Below are 11,659 nucleotides of genomic sequence, written 5' to 3'. Positions count from 1 at the left end.
AAGACATCAATCTTTTAGTCGTGTCAAGTTTTTTGGCGTTGTTGCCAAGGAGGTAATGATAAATATATTTAGAAAGTGAGGTAAATCAAAGATGGCCTTTTCTCATTTCAATCAAAGTCAGTTAAGACCGACAAATTTTGACCTCGTCTAGTGTAATGATTTGGACTTGTAAAAACCTTGATTCGCGAGTCGATAAATATTGAATCCATTACATGTCATTATACATACTGCTAAAACTTAGATATATGGTGGATGATTCAGTTTTGTGTGTGAGCTCAAAATTTGTTTGGGCACCCCATATCATTTTAATAAGTATCAAGTCATTTCTGCAATCAAAATACTTTTGATCTTTCAAGATTGATTAGCCTTAATTGCATGTTGGAGTTCAATCAAAATTCTTTCCCAAAATAAACTTTGAAAGAAACATCTCACTATTGCAAAACATCAAGGTAGAAATAAAAAGACATGTTTTGTAAAAAAAAATAAGATGTGATCCCAAAACAAAATACAAAATAGTAAAATTGCAATACAATTAATAATTCATCGCTATTCTTAGATTAACTTTTCTAACAATATCTTTATTTTGCCAAGCATTTTCGATCACTTGTCATTTTAAAGATGTTCAAGGGACAATATAGCCAATGACATCACCTTTCACACACTCAACTTGCCTCTTATTCATCCACCTTCAGAGTCAACTCTCATCATTGTTTTGGAATTCATGGAAAAACCTTTAATTAGCTTATTCAATTCTTTCAGCAATCCTCATAACTTAATGGAAATGTTAAGCTGAGCTTCCTATTAAATGCTCATAATAAGGAGATTGAAAGGTGTTGGTAAACAACATCACCATTTCTATATCTATCAGTAGAGTTGAACATATATTGCTTTATCTCGCCATCTTTTTGCGTCTGCCCTCACAGACTCTTGGTTTTCCTTCTCTATAGCCATTAGGATGCTTCTGTCAGGAGCAATTTCCAGATTAAATTTATATTGCTTTAAGAAGGTGTGTACCAGGCTTTTCCATGTCTTGATCTTAATACTGTTTAGTCTCATGTACCAGTTCAAAGCAGATCCAATAAGACCATCTTGGAAAAAGTATATCAGTATCCTATCATCATGAATCACCTCGGCCATTTTATTGTAGTAAGATCGAAGGTAAGTGTTTGGACATTCCAATCCAGTGCATTTGATAAACTCTAGTATCCTAAAGTTCTTTGTCAACAGGGCTCTTATCAATTACTGATATACTGTCAAATTTCAACCTTTTGCATTTTTGAACCTCCTCAACCAACTTTGAAATTTTTTCAGTATTCCAGCATCCTTTTCTCTCTCATATTATTTTTTTGAGTTTCTTTCGAATATTTTTTGATATATTTTTCTTTTTGGAACCCAAAAATAGGTAACAACAATAATTATAGTGAAGATTAATGCATTGTAATGTTAATTTTTGTTTGAAGTCCTTTACAAGATCATCAACGATGCTTTTTTAACATTTTGTTCTAGTTAATAGGAAATATATGTATGTATTTTTGTAGTTATGAATAATGTATTGTAATAATTTAAGTACTTCCTTTTGGTAGGTAAACGAAAGATTATGAACTTTAATATTTTATTAGAAAAAACTTGAAATTTAAAGTAGTCACTATGTTTTATTTATATTCTTCTTTGTTGTTACTCACTTTTAATTGTATAAAAAATTCAAGAGAAATAAAAGATAGAAAAAAACAAAAATACAAGAGGATATTTATGAAGAAAACCTAGTTCAAAACCAATGACTAAACTAAAAAAGATACGTGATTATATGAGATTAAATTGATCAAACCAGAGGCTAAATTAAATAAAATTAAAAGTTTGATAGTTAATTAAAGTTCACAGTGCATAGATCATAAACCAAGGACCAAAATAAAAATGATGATAACTTTAAGGCTAATGATTAAGTTTAGCAAGAGTGAAATTGCATGAAATTAAGAATTTAGGAGACAATTCCAAGTGTGATTAAAAAAACTAGAAGAATAGGGACTAAAATGAAATATGTTTGATCCCAAATTAAGAACACTAATTTCTAGGGTTTAACCTTGATGATGCGTTGTTCAACTACTATTAGCTTCTTCTTAAACAATTTTGGTTGATCCAGTAGCCATTTTAAGGCAAATAAATATGGTGTTTCTAACCATCTTTAGGGTTGCAATCACCACTATTCAACTTAGAAAACTACCTTCTATATAGATCAGGTATGCCCATTAAATGTCTATCTCCCATTTTCTTTAACAAACTCAACAATATCTTATCCTCGATTAGTTATTACTCTATTTTTAGATTCTAGGTTGATCGAGTTGGCATTTTCAAACGAATAAATGTGGAGCTACAGACCTCCAAATTAAGTAAGGTTAGGTCCAAACAAAGGAGTGTACCCCATCTACCAAGATTAAGTGGTTTTCAACGAGATGACATTGAAACTAGTCTAACGAAGCCTTGAAAGAGATTAACTTAGTAATCGATGGTTGTGGTATCTATTTCATAAAACCACTAATTTTTTTATGTGTTCACACTTTAATCTTTCTAAATGGATTCTTATGAATGATGAGTCAAATTTTTCTCAAGATTAAAAGGCTAAAAATAAGCTCTTTGATATCTACATTTAAGAAATTACTAAAACCTCAAAAAACTAAATATGTTGCAAAACTACCAATGAAAAACTAGTATAAGTATCGAGCTTACAATTGTCAAACATACTCCAAAACCCTTTTATTTGGATTAAAAGGCTAAGCTTTTATTAATCTATGTTTGAACCTATCAAAAACCTTAGCAAAACCCTGCAAATAATCGTAGAAAATCAGAATTAAGAGGAGAAAAAAAAGGATAAAAAAGCTCATAAAAGAACTCTAAATATGAAGGTTTAAGAGCTTAACACAAGAATCTCTTAAAATATTAGAGCTCACAGCTGTAAAACATACTCTAGAACCATTTCATTTTGATAAAAGGATTAAACTTTGATCAATCTATGATTGAACCCATCAAAAACCCTAGCAAAATTCTATAAATACTCATTGAAAAATCAGAGTAGATAGGAGAAAAAATGGAATAAAATATTGATAAAGAAACTCTAAGTATGAAGATTCAAGCTTTGAAAGGGCAGAAAACTTGTGAAAGTAATACTTTACAATTAAAGTTAAAAAAGTAATAGCTACTCTATGAGCTTGAAGGTATACTTTATAACTTAAAAGTGGAGTCTATGTGGTCTACTTGAGTGTTTTTTTTTTAATTGTCATTTCGTCTGTATTTATATTTAAAAGCATAGACATAAGATTTAGAATGCTTAGTAAACAGTGTTGTGATTACCCATTTTGTCACTATGATATTATGATTTTATTTTCTAAAGTTTTTTTGATGTTTTAGATGTAATAAAAGTCTTCAATTTAAATTGTTTTTTATTAAAAAATGTTATTTTAGTTCTACTTAAGAAATACATGTTGAAGTAATGATGTTTATCCTAGATTTTCTAGGTTTCTTTGTAACCAAAATGAGTCTAGAAAAACCTATTTTGAATCCATATTGCATGAACATGTAGGCTATTTTAAGTTGATAGTTCCTAGATGTTGAACATCTTACATAATCTAGATGATTTAATGTTTTTTATTGGTTCTTTTTATTCAAATATGCTTGGTTAAGGTAATGTGATTTGTTGGAACTAAGAAAGCATGTTTTAGAGGTTTAAAATGGTAGTTCTAGGTTTGATAGTGGCTGGTTTTATATTTAGGCATTTTCTGGGTTTTAAGGTAGTGTTTCGAGTTTTTGGGAAGAACATTACCTTAACCCCATGATTTAGACTAGTTTTGGTCATAGATGGAAAACTGGTTAGGAATCCATCAACACTTTTAAATCATATCTATATCACACAATGTAGTTTACCTTAAGTAAGGTGTGTTAAGGGTGCTAATACATTTTATAGTCACAACTAGTTTCTTATCTTGAAATTCAAATAAGACCAGTCCACTTAGGTTTTCTACTAACTCTAGACCAAATAACTAGGTGACGACTTCTTGACCCTGACATCTCATCATACCGCGTGTGCACATGTGATAAAATGATAACTCCCCTTGAAACCTTCTATTTTTTACATTATCGAACTACACTTTATATGTTTTATGTGGTTTATATAATTTGATGCATTTAAATTTTTGAATTAGGTTTACCTTTTTTATATATATCTATACCTTAACATGTTTTATCCTACTCATACATGTATGTTGGATATGGAAGAATGTTTTCATGCATAACTAGTCTATTTGTGATTTATCGTTTTGGAATGCACATATATGGAAAATCTAAGTTAGTTAGGGGAGTAGCGGTTTACCCAATGACTTTCAGTCATGATTTAATTTCATAAAACCGTTTGACTATTTACTGAGTGCTTGGACTAGTAGTGATTAGTATACGTACCATCCCCCTTCCTACTAAGTCTCCATATTACCCTCGTGATAGTAATTACTAGGATAACAAGGGACCTTTTTAAGACTAAATAGGATGCATGTTCCATAATTAAACATTGTTGCATTAATACATGCCCAACCTTAAAAAACATCTTTGAATGATAGTAAATTTTCACCCATAAAAAATGGGGGTTGCTCCGAAAATGACTTAAAGAAGCTCATCTCACATATGAAAAGCATTCGCAATAATGAGTTTTTGAAGAAATATGAGAGGATAGTGGAAATTACAAAAGTGTTCATGTAAAATTCAACAATTAAAGCCTTGATGCATTTTGGGACCCCGAGTATTATTGTTTCACTTTTTAGAATGTAGGCATGTGTTCTACTTTGGGAAAATATGGTTTATTTACTGAATTCCTCAAAATCTATGCAAAGTCTACTTTCATTAAAGGCTCAACCAAATATTAACTGAATTGGCCAAATTGATCAAAGTTCCAAATCTTTATAAGATATTGGAGAAAAGTGTCAGTAGCCTAAAATGGAAGATGATTAAAGAGGTATTTGAAAGGAGAAAGATGACTCTAAATTTGTGGTATTTGAAAGGAGAAAGATGATTCTAAATTTTTTAAACAAAAAGGTAGACTACTTGATATAAGAATCTTTAGATTGATGTTATTTCCAAACCCCATCGGAATAATCAGTTTAGAGATGGTTGTAGTTATTGTTGCATATGAAAACATGAAGATAAATCCTATTATGATGATCCTTGTAGAAACTATCTTAACACTCAACCATTATAAGAGGGTTGACAAAGGATTAATGAGATCTTATGAACAATTGATGTACATATGGTTGATTAGACATATAAAGACCAAAAGGCCGATATTTAACAACTCTAGTAGTTTAGTCAAAGACCATTGAAAATAGTTAATGAAGAGGAGTGGAAAGACATGAGCAAAGAAAATTGAAAAGTAAAATTATAAGGAATCTCACAAGGATAAGTGAAGTGGAAAGCCCCGTTGATGAGAGCAACAAATTGATTGATGAGTTATGGACAAAGATAATGGGTGTTTCTAATTAAAGTGATTGCATATGTCAAATATATACCTATTTTGGTTGTAAGGCAATTTGGATGCATACAACACGTGCTAAAAATGACCGGGTTATCCCAATTTTTTAGGTTATTCAAGGACCAATCTATTTTAGAAGTTGTGGAGAACATTAAGCAATACTGGATGTTTCTAGTACTGGTTAACAAGGAATCTAATGGTTTCAGAGATCCAGTTATTAGTGAAAAGTATCCAAAATGGAGAAATCTATCAGTAATCACCACCCCTACGACTCATGGATTTAAAGTCGAGAGTTCACAAGTTGTTAAACCACTTAAAAAAAAAGATTAATAATGAAAAAGAGTTAAGAGAACAACTAAAAAAGCTTCAAATAGAGGTGGACATCAGTAAGGCCCTTCAAATATCTCTCGAGGAGCAACTCCTCATTAAAAAGAAATTAAAAAAAAAGTTTATAAAGCAATAATTTGAGGAAAAGAACAAGAAAATCATGTTCGTTTAGAAGCAATTGAAAAAAGAAAAGGTGGCTAGAAACTAAGTTAAGAAAGAACAAAAGGAATTGGGAACATATTGGATGCAAATTGAGATGACCAGAAGATTGATATTTTCTCCCAAGTGTAGGAGTGTCAAAGTAATAAACAATCCGGTAATACTGGGGTCAAACCATATGGAGATTAACTATGTAAATTACAAATAATAATAATGTAACAATAATAATAATAAGTTAAAGAGGACTTTGAGATGTAAAATTAATATGAGGATTAAACAATGATAAAAATAAATGGTAAGTTTAAAGGATCCACCAATGGTATTAAATATAAATATAATATCAACTATTTTTATTACTCAACTAAAAACCACACACAAATAAAGTTCTAATCGGATGACTTGTCATTAATAGCTTATTATAAATTATTAACATTATTATATTAATTATCTTATTTAAGTAACACTAAATTTTTAAATATTATCAGGAATTTATGATACTAACTTATGTTAACAATAGATTAAGTTCCTTTCATAGTACATGTGTAGATTGTACTATATAGTTGGCTATGAAAGTGTCAAACATTTATTGTACCAAGTGTTATACAACACAAATCTAGATTAACCATTTAACAAGCAAGGTATTAGGAATTAATGAGATAAAAATAATAAGACATGTTAATATCAAGTTGTTTAGGATGTAAGTATTGAAGTCTATATTGAGTTTATATTGTACTTCTTTTAACACCATTGGTGAAACCTTTTCACCTTGAAAAAATAAACTTAACTAAACATTCTGAATAAGAGAAACATAGACAAATAAGATAAGAACATAATTATCTAAGTATAACAAAGAAAACAAAAAGTATAAACAAGAGATTAATGAAAGCAAAACTTAAGCGCTATAAAAATATAAAAAGAGAGAGCAGAAACATCATTTTAATCTGAAAACCAAAATGCCTAAATGCATGACAAATGCCTCCTTTTATAAGCCAAAATTTAGAACTTCTGATTTGATGACTAATTGTTGAGTAGGTGGCCACATCTTGATTTGATAACAATTCTTATCTTCTTATCCGTCGAAACCGTCATTGCTATCATAATTTGGATAGATAGTCTTTATGAAAGTTCTATGAAATTGTATCAGCTTTTCAAAAAACCACAATGAGGTGATTTGGAGTTCTAGAAGTCGAGATATGGGCTAAACACTGAACAATGTCTGAGCTGCAAGACATATTCTGATTTCTTTGTTGTTGTTATAATTTGAACTTGAAAATGGTCCTTTTGAATTTTATACTTGTCATAAAAGTTTTAGACCTATATCTTAGCTTTCTATCCATATAAATTAGACCTAAATCCAAGTTCTACAACTCCAATTATGATCCAATAACCAAATGGTGTTCCAATTTGAATTTAATTAGTATTTTTTTAAGTTTAGCCCTCTCTTTGTCTTCTCAATTTCAGTAGTTAAACTCATCAATCAATTCTTTAATTTATGTGATAGGTCTGCATTTAAGATGAACATTTACTATAAATTAAAAGTATATTATATTATTAGACATGTTATTATAAAACATGCTCTAGTTAAGAAGTTATTGACACTTTAAGTGCAAAATAATGACATAAAACCTTAATAAAAATACACTTTTAGGTACTAATCATAAATCAGTATTGAGCTAGAAGCTTTGAAATCCAATTTCAAAAATTGCCAAGAAATGGCATATATGTCTTCAAGGACCTAAGTTGAGTTAAAAAGTTGGATTAAACAATATAAAAGTATATATAAAAAGCATGCGATGATGGAAAGTGAGCTAGCTGAAGCAAAAACCAAAGGAAAAACTATAGGGTTCTTCAAAACTAATTGGATAATAAGAAAAATGAGATCAACCTACTAGATAAGAAGTTCAACAAAGAAAAGGCCAGGGCAAAATATTTAGATGAAAAGGATGGGTTGTTTAAGTGCCACAAACAAATGATTAACACAATAACAATCAACTAAATAGGAATATGTTACTCTTGGAGAAGATGAGAAACATGGATGAGCAAATTGACCAAGCATCTATTTATGCCCGAAGAATCCTCTACAAGGCTAGCAGGTTGCAGGGGATGTCTATCAATATTAATAAAGCATGATTGGGACTCATGCTTTTCTTAGGGACATAAAAAACAAAGGCTTTGCCTTTTTCCCTATAAACGATGATGATGAGTAGACTAGCTTTTAAATATAAAAGTTTTTATTAAGTATTAATGAAAAGGGTTTAAACTTAATCTTTTGAACAATATCTTTTTGTGATGAATTTATTTTTACTAAGCATTAACTTAAATTAAACTATCTTGATAACTATGAAAGGATCAAAACCTTACCCATTTATACAGAAATGGTGGTGGCCATATAATAACTTGAGGTATAGTTGATCCATATCCAACATACATCATTATGTATAATCATATATCCATATGCATTTATAAATTATAGAATATGCATGACAAGTATTCAAAATATAGGCCCCCTATTAAATTCTATAATATTAGGCTTTGTAAAAGGATCAAAAACAAATAAAGGGCCCAGCTTGAGGCTACTGCCAAAAAAAGATGGAAGATGTTAAAAATATTATAGCTCATATGATTGTATTACTCGAGCAACTCTTGCAAGCACGGTTTGGGAAAGGAACATCCAGTCAGCAGCTAACCATATTACCATTGCCAATAGCTTTTATTATCCTTGATTCATAAAACTTGTGGGAAAATCCTTCTACAAGACCACAAGGAATAACAGCATTCCGATGACTCGTTTGATGATGTTTACTCAAGTGCTAACCATAATAGATCTAATAATGAAGGGATCCCACAAGGTTAAATCCTTTAATCATCTTGAACAAGATAAGTAGGCTGCTTAGGAGGAAAATTTGAGGGTTGTTGAGGGATTTGATGTTTATGTCCTAGTTAGAGGCATATGAGATATGATTTGTGCCAAATATAATGGTGCTCAATAAGTTCAGGGTGTCAGAATTTGTCAAGTATATGAGACTGGAATGCCCCAACATGCACTTAAGGTTATATTGCAACAAAATGGTAGAAGTTATACGCGATAAAAAGTTGCTCATCCATTTCTTTTAAAATAGCTTAATTGATTATGCATTAACCTTGTACATGACCTTGGATAACACAAGGGTTAAAAAATTGAGTGATCTTGTTGATGCTTTTTTAAAATAATAAAAGTTCAATATAGATATTGCTCTGGATCGAATGAGCTTGATGGTGATGGAGAATAGCAACATAAAAACCATAAACGAGTACGCTTATAGGTGGAAAAAAAAGGCAATGCATCTATAACCATATTTGTTGGATAAAGAGATGGTGAATCTATTCACCAATAATTTTAAGTCTCCATATTATGGGCATTTGATGGGTAGCTTTGCCCAATATTTTTTTATGTTATTTTTATTAATGAGAATAGAATAAGGGATAAGAGCTAGTAGAATATCAGAACCCATTAAGAAGAAGGAGTTTACTTAGGGGAAAAATTATGTTGAAGTTAATAATATGGAAGAAGGGTATAAAGGTAAGAGGAATTACCAAACCTAAAGCTATTAGACCCTATCTTCTTAGATATCCAATATTAACTTTGCTAAACCTTTTCTTGCAAACAACCCACTAACTTGTTGGAAAATCAAGCAAAAAACAATCCAATGAGAGCTTACCAAAGAAACCAAAAACTACTCTCGCCTCTACTTAAGCCTTTAGGAGAAATGTATGCAAAATTGCTAAATATAGATCATATGGTCTCTCTTTCATTTCCACCACTAAAGCTTCTCTTCCCAAACTAGTATAAACAAAACCTAACTTATGAGTACCATGCTAGAAACCCTAGCCACAATATTGATACTTGCTCATCATTTAAGAGGAAGAAGCTCTTATAATTATTCAAAACAGAATGGATAACCTTTGAAGATACCCTCAACATCAATTCCAACCCCTTGCCTAATCATATTTTTAATGGTGAGGGAGTAATTGTCTTGGAGTTTGGAAGAGAAAAAAGATAAGGTTTTAAGGGTAACCATGGAAAGGTTTTATTATATGTTAATGTAAGTCGGGTGTTTGCCAATAAAAAATGAATCAGGTTCAAGAAAAAAGTGATAGTTTTTATAGGTTCAATAAAGTAATTGGACATAACATCGATGCATGTGAATAGTTTTCACTAGAAGATACAAATGATGACTTGTGATCTGTTACAAATAGAGAAAGAGGAAAACAATGATGTTGTAAGCATGATAAGTTTCTAAAGAAAGAAAGTAGAAATGCATAGGCTTTTAAATACTAAGAGCAGTCCACCCAAAACTTGTCCTAACAAGGCCTATTATTACGTACAATGGGAACTACAATGTATTGCCTTATAATTATAGAAATTCTCCTAATATTGAGGGTCATGCTCTTGTTTTTCAAACCGAGATTGATGCATTAACTTGAAGTGGCAGGTGTTTTACACTTAAAGAGCTATAAATGCAATGAAAAAGGCAAATAAATTATAGATGTCATTAAAGAGATGAGAATAAACAAACCCATGAGCGAGGAAGAAGTTAATGAATTCCTAAAGTTGATGAGATATAGTGAGTATACTACAACCATATATATAATAAAAGTTAGTGTTTCTAAACCTAGGCCAACATATTGATCCAAGATCCAAAATCTAGCTTGAGTTGTATTTTAAGAAAATCATGTAAGAGTTGATTCGATAAAACATGGACAACTTCACAAGTTAATTATGACTTGATCAAAACTCAATTTTATTTAGAAAAAAACAATCATAACATCATCAATTGATTTTTTAAAAAACAACATTGTTTTGATTGATATGGATTAATTTCAATTTACCTACTCGGTTTATAGGCCAAGTAGGATAAAAATAATTTTGGTGAAAAACCATCATTTTTTTTAGAATAAAAGTTAATACTAATTTATTGAAGGGCAATTTTTCTTATTAACAATATTTATTTTTTAAATTGATAAATAATACAGTTTGAGAATTTTTTTTTTGGTGAAATAATATAGTATGATAGATGTCGAGATTGAGAATAACAATTTCATAAGAGGTTGGGTTTGGGATTAAAATTTTTTAAAGAAATTGTTAATATGAGTTGACATAATTTTCAAGGAATAGAGAGGAGAGATAAAAAGAAATAAAGAAAGAAAAAAAATTCTTGAAGTCACACTGATTGATGCTTAAAAGTGTATTTTTATCAAGGTTTTATATCATCATTTTGCACTTGAAGTATCAATAACTCCTTAACTAAAGCATGTTTTATAACAATATATCTAATAATATACCTTTAATTTATGGTAAATATTCATTTTAAATGCAGGCCTATCACATAAATAAAAGGATTGATTGATGACTTTAAGAACATAGGTTGCAAGGGCAAAGAGATGATCAAAATGAGAAAAGAGATGTCGGTGCAATCCAAACCAGAACACTATTCGATAATTGGGTCATATCTGGAGCTATAGATCTAAGATTTAGGTCTACTTTATATGGATGAAAAGGTAAGACATAGGCCTACAACTTTCATATGGATCCCAAGATCTAAAAAGGCCATTATCAAGTCCAAATTGTAGCAACAACAAAAAAGCCCGAATTTGTCCTCCAGCCCGAGCCCTATTCAGTATTTTGGCCAT

This window comes from Populus euphratica, unplaced genomic scaffold, assembly GCF_000495115.2.
Source record: "Populus euphratica unplaced genomic scaffold, PopEup_1.0 scaffold361.1, whole genome shotgun sequence".
NCBI lineage: Eukaryota > Viridiplantae > Streptophyta > Magnoliopsida > Malpighiales > Salicaceae > Populus > Populus euphratica.
This window is presented reverse-complemented; position numbering follows the sequence as displayed.